Source organism: Kogia breviceps, chromosome 4, assembly GCF_026419965.1.
Source record: "Kogia breviceps isolate mKogBre1 chromosome 4, mKogBre1 haplotype 1, whole genome shotgun sequence".
In the NCBI taxonomy this organism is placed as follows: domain Eukaryota; kingdom Metazoa; phylum Chordata; class Mammalia; order Artiodactyla; family Physeteridae; genus Kogia; species Kogia breviceps.
The window spans coordinates 120,487,340-120,511,260 of NC_081313.1; the positions used below are offsets into that span (position 1 = coordinate 120,487,340).

Below are 23,921 nucleotides of genomic sequence, written 5' to 3' on the forward strand. Positions count from 1 at the left end.
AACTGTTTTTTCATCTTTGTCTCATTCTGATTGAGATTCAAATTGCCATGAGAGGGACTCTGTTTGGCCTATGGATCACTTGGACTCTCCTCAACCAAGGAACATCAGACACAAGAAAGGACCACCCCCAAGACTGCATGCACTGGGGAGGGGTCATTCTGCAAAGGCCGCCAGACGTGCTTACCAGGGGAGGGGGAATGTGCATGGTGAACCTAGGTCCATAAATGTGGGCAAGAAGCAACGTTAGCTCTGGGGAAATTTAGAACCCTAGAAGTGAGTCCTGATTCTGTCTAGAAGAAGGTGAAGGACAAGGAAACCTTCAGCTGCTGACTGTTGCTTTATGCCTTGACACCCACTTTCCCAGCAGCTCTGAAGGCTTCTACCTTCTGAAACTCTCATTGAAACACTCCAGTTTCCTCAACTATCTACATTGCTCCAGCTGAAAGCAGGTGTGGTGTCTGGATCCGGGCCCCAGCTTGTCACTTATTAGCTGCATGATCTTGGGTAGCCATTGCTTCTACAGACCCCAGACTGTCCATATATAAGATAAAGGTTCCTTCCAGATATAATGTTTTGTCATTTCTCTATCTGGACACATCCCCTTCCTTCATACATTTGACTATAAGTCAGTAAAGCAGATATATCTCTGTAATGTTTATTGAAATTATTTTGCAGGCCAGTAAAAATTAAAGTGAAAGTTTTATTTTAGGTTTGAATGGAGATATATAATATGTAAATATGGTGCTTAGAGAGAAAATTAAAATACCAGTTAAAAGCATTAAAACACATGCTGCCATTCATTCGCACTGTAAACTAGCTAGCTAGCTACTATACTAGATTCCTTATCTCAAGTTGCTTTTCTATTCTTTTATTAAGATAGGCGCACAAGAGATTTCCCCTTCTGCCATGAATTTTTTAAATGGTTCCCCCACCCCTACCATGACAGTGACTTCTAATTTTCCTATTTTACTTTGTTTGCTTGTTTGTTTTTCAGTACTGCTGGGCTTGTTTTGTTTCCTTTCAAAGACTGTTTTAATGAGACGCTCAAGATGGTTTCCTGGAGTATTCTAAGGATAGGAGATGCTCTTGGCTTCTTTCAGAAAACCCCTCCGAGACAACCGCTTAGGATCTTATGCCTACTTAAGGCTTTGGCATTGTGATACCCCCAAACTCTTAGGCTCTACCCCAGATAAAGGGGGGGATATTCTGAATGAAGGTTAAGCTTCTACTACCTGGCAGGATGGGAGCTCAACACTGAAGTTAAATTCAATCATAGAAATATTACTTGTATACTTGAGTTTATGGACTGAGAGATTTATCTTACAGAGATTTGAATTTTATTCAGTAGATGACAGGGAGCTAAGTAAGGCAAATGACAAGTCAAATATTTATTTTAGAGAAGTCACTTTGGCAGCAGTGTAGAAGATAAATTGAAAGGGAGAGACAGAGGATGGGGAGACCAGTTAGGAAGTAGTTGGGAAGTTGAGTCAACAGGCTGGGTTGGAGGGAATGCAGGGGAGGCAAGCTAACTCACCCACTGCCTTTTCACCAGACTCATCTCCTTTCCACTGGTACACCCAACTAGACTACATTTACCAGCCTCCATTGCTGGGTGGGGCACTGTTGTTGAATTTGGACCAGGGGAATGTAGGCAGAACTGAAGTGCATGATGTGCAGCCTCCGATATGAACTTCCATCTGCCCTCCCTTCCTCAGTCCCCCGGCCAGATGTAGATACCAGGGTAACCTGGCAACCATGTGTTGATGGCGGAACCTCCACGGGGCTGGGTCCCTGAATGGAGTACACACATGTGCACACACACACACACACACATCCCCTTCAACGTGTGTGTAAGAAATACATTTCTATTCTATTAAGATGCCAAAATTTCCAAGTTCATCTGTTAGCTGTTAGGACATCTTCACTAACATAATCCCTGAACCTCTCTGGTTAGAGCAGGGCTCAGTCCTTTGTATGCACTGCTGTGTGTCCACTCTGTCCCTATCTACACACTCATTATAAGGAAAACAGAGAAGTTGAAAGAAGAAAACACATTGTCTATCATTTCAACCCTACAGGGATATGCACTCTTAACAATCGGGTATATTTCCTCTCATTCTTTTTTTTTTTTCCTAGAGCATTAAAGGTTATGCTTAGTCTGTTCCGATCGTATATTTCTCATTTCATGACTTATTTATTCATTCATATTCATTATGTGCCTGTGTGTCAGGCACTGTACTCAATGCTAGGGATAAAAGGACAGACATGACACAGTTCCTGTCCTCAAGGAAACTGCAGCTTCGTGAAGGAGAGATGTCTAAGCAGGTAATGACTAAGATAATGACACAGAAAATGTGTCAGCAGAGTGACAGAGAAGGGAATTAAGGCAGCAGAAAGGAAGAGTCTCTAACATATCAAAAAAATGTTTATTGAGTGCTTGCTATGTATCTTGGACTGTTCTAAGCACTTTTCAGATATGAACTAATTTAATTCTCATGACAATCACATGAGATAAACATCACAGTATCTCAATGTTATAGGTGAGAAAAGTAAACCACCAAAAGCTTAAGAACTTGCCCCTTGTCCAGGGTCTCACTGATACTTAGTGTTTCAGGATTCAGCTGTGTGTGTGTGTGTGTGTGTGTGTGTGTGTGTGTGTGTGTGTGTGTGTGTATTCAGAGTTGGTTTCCTAGAAGAGGTTCAAAGAGGAGGGTAGGAAAGCACAGAGTTACAGGTGAGAAACTACAAATGGTTTCCTGGTTAAGCTGAGACAGTACATGTGACTCAGACCTTTGGATCATACTCCATTCCTATTGGAGTCCTGACATGGGAATTTGATGTGAAGATGTGTTTAGGCTCATATGAGGAAGTGAGACCTTAAAGGGTGTCTGACTCAGCTTATACATTCTGCATAGAAGAAGGAAAGCTATTCATCTGTGTATAACTTTTGAAATAATATTGACACCACTAGCTAATAAATGTGGCCCAAGTTCTGGAATCTGGAGAAATTTGTAACCCCTCCTCCCTGGAGCCAGGGGCTGGTGGAAATTCAACAGGGAGTTAGAGGAGAGTGAAAGACCTCCTTCCTCTACAGTGATGACAGCTCAGAGCTCTACCACATCCAGAGGGGACATGCATTTTTCACAGACCCAAAGCCTAAATGTTGAGTAAGAAATAAGGTGCATATTTCACTGATGAATTAGGGAAACTGGTGATACTGGGGAGGGGGTGGATTTTCAGCACAGACCTGTGAGCATACTTGGCCAGAATCCATCCTAAAATCAGCTGTAAGGCAGCCTCACAACCTTGCTGTCCTCATCTAGAAATCATGGAGATAAAAGATGTTGAAAAAACACGCTCATCAAGGCAACCTTCTCTTCCTTTTCTTTCTCATTGCTAAGTTCCACCCCTTGTTTCTTTCACGATTTTCCTGCATGATTCAAATCTGAGCTCTCCCCATCAGAAATTCTCTCCCACTTGTCTGATATTCTTGCCCTTTTTTGTAGGACACCACAAAGGGACCTGCTTTCTGTTCCTGCCCCAAGAATCCTTCTCTAGAGTTAGAACTGCTCCTGTCCCCATACAGACAACGGTTTCCACACACACCAGTGACTCAATGACTACGGTAGAATAAGTGCAACCCCCCCCCCCAAATAGTCACCTCCTAATCCCAGGAACCTGTGAATATATTACCTTACACAGCAAAAGGGACTTTGCGCTTGTGATTAAGGATCTTGATATGGGGACATTTTTCTGGATTAGCCGGGTGGGTTCGATGTAATCACAAAGATCCTTAAGGAGGGTGGGGGAGGGATGGATTAGGAGTTGGGAATAGCGGATGCAAACTATTATATAGAGAGTGGCTAAACAATAACTGTATAGCACAGTGAACAATATTCAATATCCTGTGATAAACCATAATGGAAATAAATATGAAAAAGAATATATATAAATATGTATACCTGAATCCCTGTGCTGTACAGCAGAAACTAACACAACATTATAAATCAACTCTACTTCAATACAATAAATTTAAGAAAATGATCCTTAAAAGTGAAAGAGAGAGGCAGAGGAGGGAGGCAAAGGGAGATGTGACAACAGAAGAGAAGGTCACAGTGATACAACACGAGGAGGACTCAAGTCACCCTTGCTGGCTTTGAAGAGAAGAGGGCTGTGAGCCAAGGAACGCAGGCCATCTCTAGAAGCCAGAAGAGACACCTTCTGAAATCGAGGCCCTACCCTAGAGCCTCCAGAAGGGAACACAGCCCTACTGACATCCAGATTTTAGCCTACTGAGACCCACGTTAGATTTCTAACCTGAAAAATTGTGAGATAAGAAATTTCTGTTGTTTTCAGCGACTAAGGTTGTGGTAAATTGTTACAGCAGTAACAGAAAACCAATACGATGACATATGAAATTTTCTCTCTTTATCAGGCAAGCATAGCTCAAATAAATCTTCTGTAGCACTCGCTTCATTTTGCAGCTTCTCAACCTTGGCTAATTTCCTCATTTATGCTGACCTGTGCTATCCCAACAGTGTTACGACTCTTGCTTTCAAATCATCTTTTGAAGAGTGCTAGCTTTCTATGCTTGGGGAGACCACTTCCTCTTACAGCTGGAATAAATCCCACTGGCTGACATCATGATTTGATTTTGAATCCATGCACAACATATATATTTGAAGGAAGCCACAGACTGGGAGAAGATTTGGCCATTATAATTTTGTTAGAGCACTGCTCACAGTAACTCCCGTCTCTTGACTCTCTTACTCATTCTTCACTGCTCTTGGAAACTTATTTTCACATTTTACTTTTTACTGTAGATATTACATTGAAGACAGGCATTTCATCCACCTTGTCTGGGGATGACCAATGAGCTGTTAAAATCTGCAGAATTTGGGGGTATGAGGAAACTCTAAGAAGTCATAATCACTCAGTGGCTTAATGGGAACCTGGAAGGGTATCCTGGTTCCTCACTTAAGCAGGGTTGGTCTAGAGTCATTGTTGCATCAAGATTAAAAGCAAGTCTGTAGATTTCCAGTTTCAGTTCAAAGTTTATTAAATAAAGTCACCTGATAACAGTTTCTATACTCCTACTATGTTTTTCCTGGTCCAGTGTTTCCCAAAGCATAGGGTGGATGTTTACCACCTGCTGATATATGAGATGGTTTAAAGTGATCCATGGACAGAGTATTTAATAACATTGAATGAATCACATGAAGCAAAAAGGATTCCCTTTTGAATTCTCTTTTTTAATCATTCTTTGTGCTTCAAGGTGAAAGTATCCTCTGCTGGTGTGCCTTTAACACCACTCTAACCCGAGCTAATCTGCCTTATATTAAAGAAAAAACAGCCCTCAGGCAACAGAATATTTTTAACAGCTTTACTGAGAAATAATTGACGTAAAACAAATTGTATACTTAAAGGGTATAATTTGAAAAGATTTGACAAGCATATACACTTATGAGACCATTACCACAGTCAAGATAATATTTCCCTCACCCCAAAAGTTTCCTTGTGACCAGTTGTGATCCCTTCCCTTCGAATCTTCTTGTCCACACCTGACCCCCAGGTAAGCACTGACCTTCTTTCTGTCGCTAGAGATTACTTTGCACTTCTGAGAGGTTTCTATAAATGGAATAATACAGTGTGTACTCTTTTTGCTTGTTTGTTTCTGACTGCTTTCACTTAATATTTATTTTGAGATTCAGCCACATTGTTGTATGTGTCAATAGTGCATTCCTTTTTATAGCTGTGTAGTATTCCATTATATGAATATATCACTGTTTGTTTGTCTCTTCACCTTTGATGGACAGTTGACCTGTTTCCAGTTTTGGGCTATTACAAATAAAGCTACTATGAACACTGATGTTCAAGTTTTTGTATAGACATATGCTTTCTTTCTCTTCAGTAAATATCCTGGTGTGGTATCGCTAATCACATGGCAGGTATATGTTTTTTTTTTTTTTTTTGCGGTATGCGGGCCTCTCACTGTTGTGGCCTCTCCCGTTGCGGAGCACAGGCTCCGGACGCGCAGGCCTAGCGGCCATGGCTCACGGGCTTAGTTGCTCCGCGGCATGTGGGATCTTCCCGGACCAGGGCACGAACCCGTGTCTCCTGCATCGGCAGGCGGATTCTCAACCACTGCGCCACCAGGGAAGCCCCATGGCAGGTATATGTTTAAGGTTACTGTCAAAACATTTCTCAAAGTGGTTGTACCATTTTACATTCATACCAGAGAGTATTAGAGTACTGGTTTTCTCATACCCCCATTAAGACTTCTTATAGCCAGTCTTTTTAATTTTAGCCATTCTGGTAGTATGTAGTCATATCATACCATATTTTAAATTGCATTTCTTTAATGACTAGTGATGTTGAACATATTTTAATATGCTTTAGCTGCCATCTGTTATCTTCTTTGGTGAGATATCTGTTCAAATATTTTGCTAATTTAAAAAATTTGGTTGTTTGTCTTATTATCGAGTTTTCAGAGTTCTTTATCCTGTATGTGAGTACTTTATTCGATAAATGACTTGCAAATATTTTCTCCCAGTCTGTGACTTCTCTTCTCATTACCTTATAGTATTTTTTAAGAGAAAAAGTTTTAACTTTGACAATGTCCAGTTTATCAACTGCTTTTTTTTAATGTATTGTAATTTTTGTGTCTTATTTAAGAAATCATTGCCTAAGTCAAATCACAAAAATTTTCTTCCATGTTTTTTCCTAGAAGTTTTATAACTTTAGGTTTTATATTTAGGCCTATGATCCACTTTGAGTTAATTTTTGTTTATGGCATAAGGTATGAATTTAAGTGTTTCCCTCCTTTCCTTCTGTCCTCCTGCTCACCTTCCCTCCCTTCCTTCCTTTCCTTCTTGCATATGATGTCCAATTGACTCACTACTGTTATTGAAAAGATTACACTTTCTCTACTGAATCACCATTACATCTGTGTCGAAAATTCTTTGTCCATATATATGTGTGGGTCTATTTCTGGACCCTGTTCTATTCCAATGATCTGTATGTCTATCTTTATACCACTACCACACTGTCTTGATTACTGTAGTCTTTTTTTTTTTTTAACATCTTTATTTTAGTATAATTGTTTTACAATAGTGTGTTAGTTTCTCGTTTACAACAAAGTGAATCAGTTATACATATACATATGTTCCCATATCTCTTCCCTCTTACATCACCCTCCCTCCCACCCTCCCTATCCCACCCCTCTAGGTGGTCACAAAGCACCGAGCTGATCTCCCTGTGCTATGCGGCAGCTTCCCACTAGCTATCTAATTTACATTTGGTAGTGTGTATATGTCCCTGCCACTCTCTCACTTCATCACAGCTTACCCTTCTCCCTCCCCATATCCTCAAGGCCATGCTCTAGTAGGTCTGTGTTTTATTCCCGTCCTACCACTAATCTCTTCATGATATATTTTTTTCTTAGATCCCATATATATGTGTTAGCATACGGTATTTGTTTTTCTCCTTCTGACTTACTTCACTCAGCCATAAAAAGAAATGAAACTGAGTTATTTGTAATGAGGTGGATAGACCTGGAGTCTGTCATACTGTAGTCTTATGTTGGTTATTCTAGAGGTTCTTTTCCTTTCCATATAAATTTTAGAATCAGCCTGTCAATTTCAATAAAAAGGCCTGCTGGGATTTTGTTTGGATGCATTTAATCCATAGATCTATTTGAAGAGAACTGACTGCTTAAAAAATATTAAGTCTTCCAACCCATGAGCAGAATATCTTTCTCAATTTGTTTAGGTCATCATTCCAGTTCCAATGCTCTTCACTCCTTTGCACACAGTTCACTTAGTATATTTCTTTTCTTCCTGAAGGACTTCCAATAATATTTCTGGAAGGGCAGGTCTGCTGGTGATAAATTCTTTCAATTTTTGCCTTTATGTTTGAAAATTATTTCCCCTTGTATAGGTTTCTAGGTTAACAATATTTTCAGTACTTTAAAGACGGTTCTCCACTGTCTTCTTGCTTGCAAGGTATACAACGAGAAAGCTGTTGACATTTTTATTTTGGCTCTTCTCCATGTATCATGTCTTTCTTTTTCTTGGCTGCTTAGAATTTTCTTTTTTAATTATTGGTTTTTAGCAATTTGACTATGATGTCAAATTAGTATATTTTCCTTTGAGTTTTTTAGATCTGTGAATTTTTAGTTTTATCAAATTTGGAAAATTTTTGGCCATTATTTCTTAAAATTTTTTTTTCTATCCTCCCCTGTTTCCTTTATGGACTCCAAACACACAAATATTAGGCTGCCTGCAGTTATTCCACAGCTCACAGATGCTCTTTTCATTGAAAGAAAATTCTCTTTGCTTCATTTTGTATTGTTTCTATGCTGTGTCTTTAAGTTCATGAAGCTTCTTTTATTCAAAGTCTAATCTGCCATTATGAGGTATTTTTCATCTAAAACATTGTGTTTTTAATTTCTAAAAGCTCAATGTTCAAAAAATTAGGGTATAGTCTTTTTTATATCTTCTTTGACTCCACTTACTTTTTATGGAAATATAGAATATAGTTATAGTAACTGTTTTAAAATCCTTGTTTGCTAATTGAGGGTTTGTTGTAACTGATTGTTTTTTCTCCTCATCATATGTAGTATTTTCCTGCTTCTTTGCTTGTCTAGTCATTTTTTTTATCCATTGCAAGACATGAATTGTAACTTGGGTGCTGAATATTTTTGTATTCCTGTAAATATTGCTGAGTTTTGTTCTGAATCACAAATGTGGCAACAGTTTGATCCTATTGGGTTTTTTTCTTTTTTTTTTTTTTTTTTTTGGTGCTATGCGGGCCTCTCACTGTTGTGGCCTCTCCCGTTGCAGAGCACAGGCTCCGGACGCGCAGGCTCAGCGGCCATGGCTCACGGGCCCAGCCACTCCGTGGCACGTGGGATCTTCCTGGACCGGGGCACGAACCCGTGTCCCCTGCATCGGCAGGCGGATTCTCAACCACTGCACCAGCAGGGAAGCCCCCTATTGGGTTTTTGCTTTCAGGATTTGTTGGATGACATGAGAGCAGTGATCAGTCTAGAGGTTCACCATTTCTAAGGCAAGATCTTCTGAGTGATCTACCCAATGAATGATGAATCAGGAGGTTTTCCAATCTAGCTGAAAGGAACAGGCACTACCACTTATTTCTGAGAAGACCCAAGGAAACATGAAGGAGCCAGTAGTGCCTCCTTAGTGTTCAGGGGAAGTAGAAGAAGTGAATAAAGGTACACATACCTGACTGAGTTGAAACATGCAAGGCTCCACATGATTTGGTGCCTGTCTACCTTCCTGAACTCACCCCTCCCATTCTTTCTCACCCATACCCCATGCCATCCTTATACACTTGCTAAGCGCCTGGCAGCTACTTCAGCCTCCTTTCTGCTCCTCAAACAAGCCAGCGCCTTCTGCTTTGGGGCATTTGCTCCATCCTCTGCCTGGCAGGCTCTTCCCCGTGTCATCACATAGCCAGCTTCTCTTCATCCTTCAGTGCAGGATCAAATACTGCCTCTTCATAGAGACCTTCCCTGGGCATTTAAGGACATGTTCTATTTTGCTAATTTACCTCTCTGTCTTTCTCTCTAGAATGTAAGACCTAGGAGGGCAGGGGTATCACCTCTACTATACTTAGTTGTATACCGAGTGCTAGCACAGTACTTACCATATAGTAGGTAAAACTCAATAATTATTCTTAAATAAATAAACTAATATCAGACACCATGCTAAGTAATGGTCAATCATTTATAGGTTAAATAATTCTAAAAAAATTGGGGGAGCTATCTGGTTTGCCATGCCACACAAAAAGAAACAGCTGATTTTTTTTTTTTTTTTTTTTTTTTTTTTTGCCGTATGCGGGCCTCTCACTGTTGTGGCCTCTCCCATTGCAGAGCACAGGCTCCGGACGTGCAGGCTCAGCGGCCATGGCTCACAGGCCCAGCTGCTTCACGGCATGTGGGATCCTCCCGGACTGGGGCACGGACCCGTGTCCCCTGCATCGGCAGGCGGACTCTCAACCACTGTGCCACCAGGGAAGCCCACAGCTGATTGGTTTTTAACTTTGTAGTATGATGACAGGTCTCACTAAATAAAACCAGGACTATACACTTTCATTTAAATGGGTGATATACATCAGCTTTTGTTGGCACAAATGCTATCACAGACATGGCAAATAAACCCCTTAGAGACTGGTTCCTCTAATTGATGGAAACAAAAATTGCCATTCTGGTTCGATTGGGATTGAATACGTGGATAAGACCTAAATTTACTTCTAGCCTTGATATAAACTCATCTGCTATTTGCCTGGTACAATTGAAAGTAACATTCTCACAGCCAGCCTGCCCTATAATGATTTATCATACTTGCTGTTCCCGATGTTGTCAGAACTACGTCCCCAAAATAATATGCCAATACCAACTTCTGCAGAAGTCAATAATTACGCAGTTTTATCAGCCTAGAAGGTCAGAATATATTATAGAGTAGACAGTTCTGGCTGATTAGAAATCTCAAACACTGATAGCAACTTGAGTATCTATTATTGTTTAAAACAAAACAAAACAAAAAACCCAGCAGCTCTCTCTCCTGTGATTTATTCCTTGAGGATACAGTCAGAAAGATGATTGCATCAGATTGTCCAGAATCACAGGCTTGCGGCATCGAGCACTTGCCTACTTGCACTTGGATCTTTCATCAGGAAGCGTAAAGGAACACAAAGACTGTGTGGCAAGACAGGAAAGGCAGAGAAAATAAAGAAGCTTTCCTTCGAGGTCTGAGAACTAATGGTAAGGCCAAGGCAGAGAGGGCTGTGGAGACACAGAAACTGGGTTTGAATACGGGCCTGATTACCACTTACTGGCTATGGGACCCAAGGTGGGTTCCCTGACCCCTCCCAGCCTCAGTATTCTGTCTGTAAAGTAAGAAAAAATAATATTTACCTTCCAGGTTATTCTGAGGATTAAATAGTATAATGAATGGGTAACTCTTTAAACTAAAATTTACTGTGGAAATACCAGGCATAAATTACATTCATAGGTATGCCTTTTAAATTTTTTAAATTGGACTTTTGGAAAATGGTAGAAACTTCTGGACATCAAAGGCCTTTGTGCTCTCTGAAATGCCCTGAATTGGGAAGACAACACTGTGGCAGGAGAAGTTGAGGCATCCAAACGACCTGGGTTTGAATCATGCCTCCACTACTTCCTACTGAGGTGACATCAGTAAAATGATTATTGCAAAATTAAATGACATAAATGAGTTAAGCTACACAGTTACTGGAATTATCTGTTCTTAGCCAGAGAAAAGTAGTTTCGTGAATAATGTTAGTCTCTCAGGCATAGAATCACTAAGGATCTGAAATCATCTGAATTTTATAGAGGAAACTGTATGCTCACAAGTAAGGATAGTCTCATGGGATAATTTCAAGTATAATTTGATGTCTCTCTATATTAAGGAAGTCTCACTGCCTACAGCCAACAAGCTTAAAACTAATTCTGTCCACCAGCCGTAATCATTCAACTTATATTATCACCAAGCAAAAAACGTATTTATTGCCTTCATGGAGAAGCAGACCCTTCTGTGTCATCTGTCATCTGTGTGGTCTTTGCAGCCCACACATATTGAACACAAGAGTAAAAACCTGGCTTGAGGTCCCTTTTCAGCAGGGATAACACAATCACTCATTTCCTAAGTTCACAACTGCTCAAATGGCTCAGCCCCTCTTTTCCTTACAACGTCAGGCAGCTATTAAATTTTCACCCTGCGATCAGCCTCCTGTCTCTTTTCCTGAGGACTGGTATGGGAAATTTTCTCCCTTCCCTGTGAATGGTGCTGGGTTCATTATTAAATTTTGTCTGGTGAATGAGGAAATCAAGGAGACATGAGGTGATTTCAAAAGTACATGTTCCCCATTCTTTTTGGCAGGGCCTAGGGGGAGAAAGAACAATGAGATTGTTTTAGGATTTTGTTTTATTAAGAGACAATTAGAGGTGTCTCTAGAAGTATACATATTTGAAAGAAATCCACTTATAGTAATTCAAGTGATTTAAGTAATTAGGAAGTCAGCTCTGTCAACAGTGAAACTATCAGCTGAGACCCTAAGGACCTGGAATTCATAACAGGGGGGTGAAAGGAGGGAACAGGATTAGGTACCAGGTAGATGGAGCTTCATGTCCCTGTAATATATGGCCACTCTACGTCCAATCTTGCAGGAGCAGAAGCAGATTTTCTGCAGGGCCATGACTCACTTTCAATCCCTCTTGTCCCTTGCAACACAGAGCACACATTGTGTTGCTCCCTTGGCTATTTTCAGATCGAGTCCAGCATGGCAGCTTCCTATCACTGTGCTTCAGGCACTGAGCAGAACATTTTACATTCAAAATTCACATAAGCCTCAAAATATCCTTGTGAGGATACACAATTGTTACCCTACTTTACAGAACAAAAATGGAATAGAGGGACATAAAGTAGCATGCTTCCTGTCAACAAGTAGGGAGTGGTGGGGCTGGAATGCAAACCAGGTCTACGCTCTTTAGCGTTACCACGTGAGGCCTCTCTAGAACCATCCTCTAAGACCTGCAACCCTACCCACCCTATGAGGTTCAGCCCGAGTGCTACCTTCTGCAGGCAGTAAATATTTGTTAAACAAATCTCAGATAACTCTCCTTCTTTTAAATAATTGGTAATATGTTACCACCCAACATTCATCTCTATTTCCACAGGATCTGTTTTGTATTTAGATCTCTAATCATCTTTTTGGCGCTTTATCTTAATCAGTTTCATACTTTACTACATAAATTTATCCATCCATACATCCTTTCATTCCTTCAACATCCCTTGCTAAATATAGAGTGGCCACCCATATTCTCTAGGCACTGAGTTACCTATTTGGAATAGGTAATAAACAAAATAGACATGGTTCCTGTCCTCATCAAGCTTACAGTCTAGCAGAAAAGAGACATAAGTTAATCAAATAATCGTGTACATATATAACTACAAATTGAGACAAATCCTATAAATATGGAAGGGCAGGAAGTTATGAATAACAGGTGGTTCTGACATCCTCTGAGGGCAGTGGAGAAGGCCTCCCTGGGGAAGTGCTCTGTGAGCTGGGCGCTGGGGATGAATAACGGCCAGTAAATAATATCCATCACTTATGGAGTGTTCAGTATGTGCTGGGCTTTGTTCTAAGACTTTTCATGTAGTAATTCCTTGACTCCTCAATACAACCCTACCTATTTTTTTCCCAGAACCAGTATTCTTAACCACTCCCCTACCACTTTCCGTGTTGGAGAGGAAGAGGGGGAAGCATTCCACAGAGCGGGAGTAACAGTTGCACGGGAGTTGGAGGCTGACCCACACAAAGCAGAGGAGAGCGCTCTGTGATGAAACCCCAGAGGCAGGGAGAGCTGATGCTGAGGTCTTTGGCCTTAATTCTACGAGTTTTGAGAATATTCTTTTCTTAAACTAGGGAAGTGACATAATTAGATTTGAGAGTTCAGAGATCACTTTGGCTGCTGAGTGGACCTTGGAATGCAGGAGGGCAGGGTGGTGTGAGGAGACCCATTGGGAGACCACTGCTGCCCTCTAGAGGAGGGCTTGGACTAGAGTGGCAGCCCTGGAGACGGAGACAAATGGATGGATTCAAGTATATATGGGTAGCTCTGTATTCAACTCCAGTTATATGTGCAAAATTCCCATAGATTCATATGATAAAATATAGCCTTTAAATGTATATTCACCCTGAGTTGCTCTGGTCTATGTCCCCAGGTCCCGGAGGTTTATGGAGTTCGCTCTTAGTTATCGGTCCTCCTGGTGGGGATAGTTTGAGAGACGCTGTTTCTTATAATCAGATGCCCCAGGGGCGTCAGGGCTTAGGACGCATATAATTAAGCTGCAGACAGCAGTACTAAGGCCCTTGGCAAATTGGTGGATGTTACTTGACATCGAAAATCGGAGTTGAGAAAACCTAAATTCAGCAAACCCATGACTTTTATTGGTTCCGTGCTTTAGTTTGCAGATTAAAAACAAACTGTCATGAATTCCATAAGCTCTGAGTGAAGGTTCAAAGGGCAATTTCAAGAGATTTTTCATAACTAGAAACTAGAAGTTCTACTGTGATAACTTGCCCATAAACATATGAGAACCACATAGACTTAATATTTATTAAGCTACTCCTGAGGTTTTTAAACTAAATGGAAAAGTGCTAAGGGCCAAACGTTCTTGTTTGCAACTATTACAGAAATTCAGAATTTTAAAAAAATCAGATATAGGAGAAAAATGTCCATGGTTTATACTTATAACTATAGTGTGGGTACTCAAACACATATATAAGATGAAGTAGACAATCAAGGCATTCATCTACCTAATTATTACCCTCCAAACTGTCAAATCAGATACTTGACTTCAAACATGGTTTTGATTTGGGGAAGTGTGTCTTGTTTTGTTTAGTTTCAGGGAGGCCACGTCTGAATTTGAGTGACTGAGCAGAAGTATCTTAAATCTATTCAGAGTGACTGAATTGCTCGGGGGCTGAAAGAATATTATTAATACAACATGAAGCTGGAAATGGTGTTTCTGGATTTTTACAGTTGCAAATACAAGGCATGGGGAATTTATATAGGATTGAGCTTCTCATTCAGTTCCATCCCTAAAGCCTTGCCAGGTGCGACCATAGTTCTGAAGAGTCCTGCAGAGTTGCAGCTTCCCAGGAGGGAAGAGCTTCTGTTAGGTCTACAGGAAAGAGCAAAACCCCACGTGAAGCAATGTGTTTATGTGTATAAGTACCTCTGGGAACATGTCTCATTGGATCGTCATACAGCCCTGTAAGGAGAATAGAGCCAGTACCGTGAGCTCCATTTGGGGGCTAGGGATAAAAAAACTGAATGAGCTTTCTAAAGTGGTGAAAGAGATGGAAAAATGGTGAGACTGATCTGCAGTCATTTGGCTTGGACCTCAACTCTGGTGGGTATTTCAAGTGGGTTTGCTAACAAAGACCCACCCTCCTCTTCCCTCTCTCTCTCCCTTTATCCCTTCCTTCCTCCCTCAATGTATATTTATGAAATGCTTCTGTGAACAATACTATGGTAGTCACTGCTGAGAAACCAAGGCAATAAGCCAGATAACCTAAGCCAAAATCAAAACAAAACTGTTCCTGGAAAAACGAACAGTATAATTTCTGAGCCAGACTTTCATAAGGTCAAGCCAAAATTCAGATAATTGGACTAATTATGATATGTTTCGTCTATTTCACTTAATTAGATGACTAATGTCCTCATTTCTAATTGTATCTGGAATACTGGAACCCCAAACTGTAAGATATTCATGCCCTGGGTGATTTGGGACAAGTTGCTTTACCTCTCTGATTCTCAATTACAACATTTTTCTCAATTAATAGATATTTTATATACATTATAAAAGTTTCCTCAAGTAAAAAAATTATAAAAGTGCTTTGAAATGAAACCTGGAACTACTTGGTATATACAGAGCCCTCAGGAAGAACCTGTTATTGTTTTTATTAAGGTGAGACATGAAATGGAACTTACACGAATGCAAGGGAAGGTGGGAAAGGCTTCCAAGGAACTAACATTTGTTAAATGTCTTCTATTTGCCAGTTTATTCACCAAAAAGTGTGTCTTCTCACTCTGTATGTTGGCCATGACACATGTACTTTCCTTGGGCCCCAGGGAGTTGGTAGCTCCCTATAACCAGAGAAAAGGGGTTGCTTTTAGCACCCAGTTGGAACATACTTTTCCTAGGTACTGACAGTCTTTAGATAAGGCATTAAATCTCCTTGACCCATAGAGTGAGGAAGTGATTCCTTTTAAAATTCTTTTCCAGTGCTGATCTCATCAAGCAGAAAGTCTCAGTTTGGAGTTGTTAAATCTTTAACACATCTTTTACACTTCGTACTTTTCATCCTTGACGAGGTCACAAGCTCAGAACCTTAGTCAGACAACTGTCTAGTTACAGTTTAATTTTTAAAATTACTTTTTACAGTGATTTTATATAATTAAAATAATAATATGAAGTTTTCTTTTAAATAACTTTAACTAAAAAGGAGAGGTGACTTAAAAGAATAGTAAGTAAACATTAGCCAACTATGATAAAAACATATGAGGATAATATGAGTTGGTTTGCTGATACAGCAAAAATTAAATTAATTAAATTAAAATGACTGAAGTTTGGGAACTACTGCTCTAGTGAAAAGGGAACCCTGACTGTTCTGTTTGGCCTTATGATCTCAGCCTTATTTTAAACCGTCTAAGGCTCTTTGCCCCAAGAGAATAAAGAGATGATACACTTGGTTGTCTGGATTCACCAAGAGCATGAGAATTGCAGTATTCTTGAATAGACCAGTAAAAGCACATTTATAGAGACCATACACAGTCAGCCAGAAAGAAATCTCTAGGCTGATGACATAGCAAGCAGGGGGAAGAAGGGGGCCTAACCCAACCAGATCAGACCTCCGTTGGGCCCCTTCCATCTATGTTCCAGAGGACTGTCATATCCAGATCTAGGGTGAGTGTGATGCGGGTGCAGAGATGGAATGTCCAAGGAAAACAAGAACAGTAGTCAGATAAGAAGAAACCTTTCCTTGGTATCAATGTACTCTTAATGCGTGCTTCTGTGATCAACCTAATAAATTCCCATTTCTCCTGGAAAATAGTTTAAGCACAGTATTTTGTAAAAAAAAGGATCATTAGTGAACATATTTCAAGAGGAAAGAAACTAAATAGAAAATTCCTATCAAGTGAGAAGGACCCATAAGATCTTTACTTTCATGAACTCAGCTTAGCATATATATATACTAACTTAATACTCATACTTCCAAGTAAGTATGATGATGTTATTCCTCAGATGGGGAAACAGGCTCAAAAGAGTGAAAGAACATCCTAGTTACACAGTTAGTAGAGATGAAGCCAGAGTCCAAACTTAGATCAAACCTCATTTGTTTTTCATGATATGAACTGCAGGGAACAGTGTTTTTGTTTTTTATTCAGGTTCTATATATATGACTTAAAGGTTCTGGGTCCTTTTCTTGGAATCGGAGACACCTTTATCTGCAAGCGATTTTTTAGATGTTCAGTGCAAATTTGGATTCATTTTACTGTTTCGTTTCTTGATGCAGTGGATTATTGATGATGCAATAAATCTATGACCGAGCAGAGAGCTTGGACCCTTTCTATAATGTTTTTCCTGTATACACACAGTTTTTCCACATACTTGTTTTTTTGTTTATTGACTGTTCCATTCATTTGACTGTATTTACCAAATGTTTGCTTTGTGCTTGGCATTGGCCTTCATCCTCTGCATCTATATCTACAAATGAATTTGGAACCATCTGCAACTCACCAACATCATTAACTTTCCTGCATCAGGTGTGTTGCACACACCACCATTATGTTAAATGTGTTCCCACCATGCTTGATCATTTATTATAGCAATGTGGGCAAAAGTTCTCCCCAGGGAAGGTGAGTGAAGATGAGGTAAGAAACAAATGCTTTGATTAGAGAAATGTTTTCTAGAAAACATTTCTTTCTTCCTTTTATCCCCATTTAAAAGGGGAAAAAAGTGAGAGAGAAAAAAACCCACAGGCAAAGGAAATCATTTCTTCAGCATGCTGATGGCCTCCAAAAAATCTTCATAAATATCAAAGCGCATTCACATACTGTTTCTCAACTACTCCTTCCAGCACAGTGTTTAGAACACTCAGGATGTACAGATGGCGTGATGTAGTTCACCAAGAGTCTCACTAGAGTCTGAAGGAGAAGTTAGTAAAATGAGCTTCCTTCTATTTTGCTTCAGGGCTCCTCAATATGACTTTTTCTTGTAGTTTCTATTTAGAAAGCCAATTCAACTTCCTGTCTTGTTTAACCTAAATGGGTTTTTCAACACCTCCACATTCTTGTCTTTTCAGGTCTTTATCATTCTTGGTTTGAATGTAAACCTTCACCTGTACTTGTTTTTCTTTTCAAGAGTGGCTTGCAAGCCTCTCTGTTTTGATGAGCCTTGGATCCACATTATTCTGTTCTTTCAAAAGCAAAGACTGATTTTTTTAGAAAAAGTTTTTTGTTTTTTTCTGATGCCTCCTTGCTTTCTTTGTCCTGAAATACCAAACAGATCTCTGACTCTGTAACATAGGTTTTTATTTTAGATCACGTTCAGGAGTAGATCATGCAAGATATTATAAATTGTGTGTGCCCATTTACTTATTCCCTGGATGAATTTAGTGCATTATTCACTGACTAATTTATTAATGTAAATGTTTATTAAATGCCTACTATATGCAAGACAGTATGTTAAGGTTTGGCGACAAAATGAACAAAGGTACAGGTTGCATCAGACTCTCTGTTTAACAGAAGAGGGTGATTGTACAACCAAATACCAGTTATCTTCAGGAATCATATATCATTGTTTTCCTCTGCTACAAAACCACCATTTGGTTATTGATACCAAGCAGGACCCTGTGGGCTTCTGGGCATCAAAGCCTTTCTGTGTCCCCTTGTCAGAGTTCCAAAGGGCAGGTTCAAACAGTTGCTAATCAGGGAAGGGAGGGGATGCAGAGACAAGGGAGGAGCAGCCAAGAAACAATAGTATAGCCTTCAGGGCAGAGCCCTGGTTCTGCCTCAAGGGAACTTTTGCTCTTCTGTGCAATTAAAACCCCCAGCCAGTGGAAGATCTGATGAAGCACTCTTCATTCCAGAGATCAGCTCACCTATCCTCACCTGACACCAGATGATTTCTGGATGGAAGGAATGCAGGCACTGCAGCACCCTGACCCTTAATCAGCAACACACACACCCACCCCCCAGGCTATAAGACTCCATACATACTGGCCACGTGCCCCCCCCACACACACACAGTTTTGAGGGCATTAGCCCACTGTGGCCCCCTTTGCCTGGCAAAGCAATAAAGCTATTCTTTTCAACTTCACCCAAAACTCTGTCTCTAAGATTTAATTCAGTGTTGGGGTACAGAGGCGGGATTCAGCTTCACTATTACATACAGTTTGTAGCTGTGGATGCAATATAGCAATATTTAGTAAATTTTTGTTGAATGAATGAATAAAGGAATAGGAATACAGAGCTAGAGAAGAAAAGTTTCTGGATAAGATCTAGAATTAGGGATTTGGGTAAATATATAAGTGAGAAAATAAGCACTCAGTAAAGAAAGAGCAAGACTCAGAAGACCCAGGATTGATGTTTTCAAAAACCAAGGGGCCCAGAGGTGAAAAACAAATGTATTTACAGTTGTGGACCTCCAGAACCAGGTCAATTAAATTGCTCAGTGGACAGAAAGTTATTTTCAGAACAAAAAGAAATAGGAAATAATGCTTCATATACCACTTTGTGGATTTATAGCATTTACTCCCCAAGAAGTGATATAAGTTGAAAAAATATAAATTGGTCTATATATTTTAACAGGGAAAAACAAAATCTGACTCCACTTTGGATCTGTTTCTTCTACTTTGACCTTTGCTTTTCTTTTCCATTGCTTTTGTTCTGTCTATAAGCTATAGGCATCCATAACTGCCTGCCTCAGGGAACCCTGCCCCTCTGCCTGAATGTTAAACTAAAGTGCCTTTGTTCAGCTCACAGGGAAACACCCTGACCCAGCCCACCTGTGAATGGCAGCAGAAAAGAATAAATTAACGCATACCCTCTCAGAGGCTGGCCCAAACCAGGAGATATTTTGCAAGACTTTTTACTTTACATCCTCACCTCCTCCCCCTCTCTGTTCTATAAAAGAAACTAGCATCCAGACCCCAGTAAGATGGTACTCTAGGACACTAGTCCGTCATCTTCTCAGATGCCCTGCTTTCTGAATAAAGTCACTATTCCTTGCCTCAGCACCTCATCTCCCGATTATTGGCTGGTCGTGAGGTGAACAGACTGAGCTTGGATTCAGTAACAATATAAGCCATGTTAAGAATGGACCCAAATCAACTTGGTCACTCATAATTTATGTTCTTTATAGAACTGGTAGCCTTAAAAAATGTAGAGATAGTTTACAGTTAAAGATCTCCTCCTCTACAACTTTGCTACTAGGTTTAAATTTTAAAAAGTCTTAAACTAGAACCTTCCACAGATATACAACGTATTAGAAAGCAGGCACCAGACAGTCTAGAACCCATCACTTTAATCCCAATTCTGTCCTTTTAGCATCACAAGTTACATGAAAGTCTCACTGGACATAAACTGATGATATAGTTCATGTATGGAGCAGGATATAGTTAACTCTTGGCTGGCAGTTGTGCAAATGGAGTCCTCCAAATCAGCAACCTAATGGACCCAGCATTTGCTGTCATTTCAAAAGGTACAGATAGGGCCTCCACTTAGAATGGAGTGGTTTATGGCAGCTTAAAATTCCCATCTGAGTGTAACTTAACAAAGCTAGATAAAATTAAAAATAAAATCTGTTTCAAGACATCAGAGAGCTGCAAAAACAATGAAGATGAGATGGGCTAAAATTCCAGGTGGGAACCTCCCTGAGGGGTGATCTAAAGAACTTCAACAGCTTTTTCCCAGTGGGGCATTTGCCAGGTCTGGGTGTGACCAAGAGGCTAAACAGCCTAGTTTGGCTCCAGCAAAGGCCCCTGGTGGGAGGGAGAAAACAGCAAACTGTGGCAGTTGTGCAGCCCTGGGGTAACCAAAACTGGTGATCTGAATGGTCTCCACACACAGCTATTGTTCAGCGTAAGACATTTGCTTAATTCTTTGTTGTTCTTGTTGGCAGTGGCTTGCGTGATCCTAGTTCCCCACCAGGGACCGAACCCACACCCGCGGCAGTGAAAGTGCAGAGTCCTAACCATTAGACCACCAGGGAATTCACTAACATTTGCTGAAATCTGAAGTGGTGCAGCATGAGGCTTAGAAAATAAATTGAAAAATCTCTGAAAAGGAGAGTAGAATTTTCCTTAAGTTCATGGTTTTGAGAAGACTTTGACCTGCTAGGGAGGAGCCCCAGTTACCAGGGCCCTGGAGGCAGTGGTGAGCTGACCTGAGCATTTGCCAATTCCAGGTGTGGCCAGAGCTGAGAATCCAGACTGGTCCAGCAGAGGACCACTGCGAGGGGATAGGAAACCAGAAATGTTGACTTTCATGTGAGACTGGAAGGACAAAATTGGAGAGTTGAAGGGCCTCAAATACACAGCTGGTTTCCCCTCAAGAAATGTGTAGAATTCTAAAGCTTCAAGGAGCAGGAGACAAAAAATCAAAAGCCTCTGAAAAGCAGAGTAGAATTTTCTGTATTTTGTTAGTACTAAGAAGTTAAGGATTTATAGGGGAATGGAGTCCTGGTCAACATGGCAGGCTCTCACTTGAAAGGAGGGTCCCATACTGGTCAAAGAAGCAAACCCAAGAGAGACCCAGCCCAGTCACAGGTTTGGGGTATTTCCTTCAGCCCCAATCTATCCACTCAGCAGAAGAAAGGTTTGACTTTCTGGTGGAAGATAACATTATCTAGAGCTTCCATAAGTTTTTGTACACAGCTTATGTCATTCAATCAAAATGCAAAGACCATTGAGCTCAGAAGATGCTCAGATTCTGTCATGCAAGGATGGTGTATGTTTCTAGACTATTTTAGCCAACTGACATCTTGAACACCCTAATTTCACGAATGAATGCCTTTCTAGCATACATTATGCTAATAAGCAAGCTATTGTTGATCAAAGATAAAGAAAGCTGAAACTCTTGTAGCACCCCAGCTTCCGGGGCGTGGCCCTAATGGTGAAATGCTGGCTGACCACCCTGCAGTGTGCATTTCTGTTTAGGATGTGGTTGAACGCATATGTATCTACAATACATTGTGTATGATGAAGTGCTTTTAAAGTAAATTATAGACCACATAGTAGACCAAAAACTCCTTGAAATCAGCGACTTGTTAAATTCAGCTCTGTGAGCCCAGCTCATTTGGAGCTTAGCACATTATCAGGGATCAATGATACTGGTTGAATGGATTACTAAATTAAATATTTTGGTAAAGTTGTAAATGATGGATGACTCTTGACAACATTCCAATGTTGAAGAGAGTCAGAACAAGGGGTTGTTAGCTACTTTGCACCTATTCTCCCTAAGTCATGACTCTGAAGCCCCTATCATATTCTGTTGTCCCTCTTGCTTCTCATTTCCTGTCTTAGATTGTTGGACTTTTATCCTGATCCTTTTCCATGCATTCCCAGGAAGACAGCTTAGCACAGTGGCCGCTCAGGTGTCAGGCCGCCCTCATCAGGGGCCTTTGAGCTGCACTTTACAACCTGTCAGACCACTGGCAAGTTACTTAGCCTCTGGCTCCCAGTCCTCTACTATAAAATGGGTACAGCAGTAGTAGCTTTCATACAAAGTTAATGTGAGGCTTAAATAAGACAACACGTGTCAAATGCTTACGAGTGTGCCTTGCACATGGTTACAGCGCAATAAAATATTAGCAATTATTGTTTTCCTACTCAAGCTTATGCAATACTCAGTTTGGCTTTTTCAATCCAATACCTCTGGCACTTACATGAAGACTGTGCTCCTCTTAACAAAACAAGGACTCAAGAGACATGAGACTTAAAAGTGATTTGGAATGTATACTTTCAAATTAATATTGCCTTGTTTAAGCAAGTCAACTTGAAAGAGTAACACGCTGGGCTGAGGATATTTAAAAGACAATTTCCCCGTTTGTTAACATTTTTCCAGTCTATATAATGGGATTTCACCAGTTTGGGAGCCCTCCCAAAACCAGCTCATTGCTTTGTAGCCACATCCTTTTTTTCCCCTAAACCAAAATTGGTATTTCCAACAGAATTTTCTTACTTAAACACAAGATTTAGCTCAAAATGACATTTGCTTTTCTGGAAATAAAATCCATCTTTAAGAGATGAAGACTTTGTAGACTCAAAGAGAACAGTGGAAAGAGTGTGCTCCAGATTCTAAATGCCACTCCCAAAGAGAAGTTCTTTTAGGTCAGGACTCATTTATTTGGGGAACGGTAACACATTAGACTGTCTGGCCTCCATTAAATTGAAACAATGGGAGATGCGGACATTTGCTGTTGGATCTAACTATCTCTGCTGTCCAGCTACTGAAAACTATAATGGCTGATACAAGCTCAAGGATCATGGCATAAGGGGAATAAGCAAATAGCCAATCCAGTAGGTGTATATGACAGCCTGGATTAAACATCAGTTGGTTTTCTGATTTCTGAAAGACAAAGCTGATCTTAAATCATTTTCAGTGTGTATAGTATAAGGTACATATAGCCCGAATTACCCTTGACAGTCCCTTAGGAAGACAACAAACTGGATACCTGTAAGCCCAAAACAGTCAGTTTTCCTCCACTGTCCAAAGCCATTCCTGTTTCTTTGGTTTACTTCCAGATGAAGCAGTTGGCTTGTGTTTGGGGGTTGTAGGTTAGGAAATATCTTTATCTTTAAACACTGGTAGCACAGACAGGGTAGAGAGATGCCCATGCTATGAGAGGGGAACTGTGGGAACTGTGGGAACTGGCGTCCAATGAGAGAAGATCATATTCATTCTTCCCATCTCTCCTGCTCTCCAAGCATATGCTAATTGAGAGAGGTGATCAGACAGAATCCCCTGCACTATTTACACTATTTATCATATTTTCTTTTCTCTCATCTTTGGCCTGGGCAAACCCTGTGAACTGTATCAGTTGACTCTATTAAATTAGAAGCATGGAGATGTACTCTATACTACAGTCTTTGAACCAACTAATAGCTAAAATCTACTATGTGCCAGGAACTATACTAAATATGCATTATTTCATATACTCTTGTGTAAAGTTTTATTTTTTAAATCATACAGTAAAATTGACTTTTTGGTATACAGTTCTATAAATTTTAATGCAGGCATAAACTTATGAAATGCCACCACAAGCATGATACAGAACAGCTCCATCACCCCATAAACCTCTCTA

The 23,921-nt window shown here is 40.3% G+C and overlaps 1 protein-coding gene across 2 annotated transcripts in view; it reads right to left on the minus strand.

Annotated features, from left to right (window-relative positions):
• The window catches only part of NR3C1 (nuclear receptor subfamily 3 group C member 1), a 740,177-nt gene that overhangs the window by 514,018 nt on the left and 202,238 nt on the right, over positions 1-23,921 (minus strand). The gene's annotated exons all lie outside the window — the stretch shown is intronic.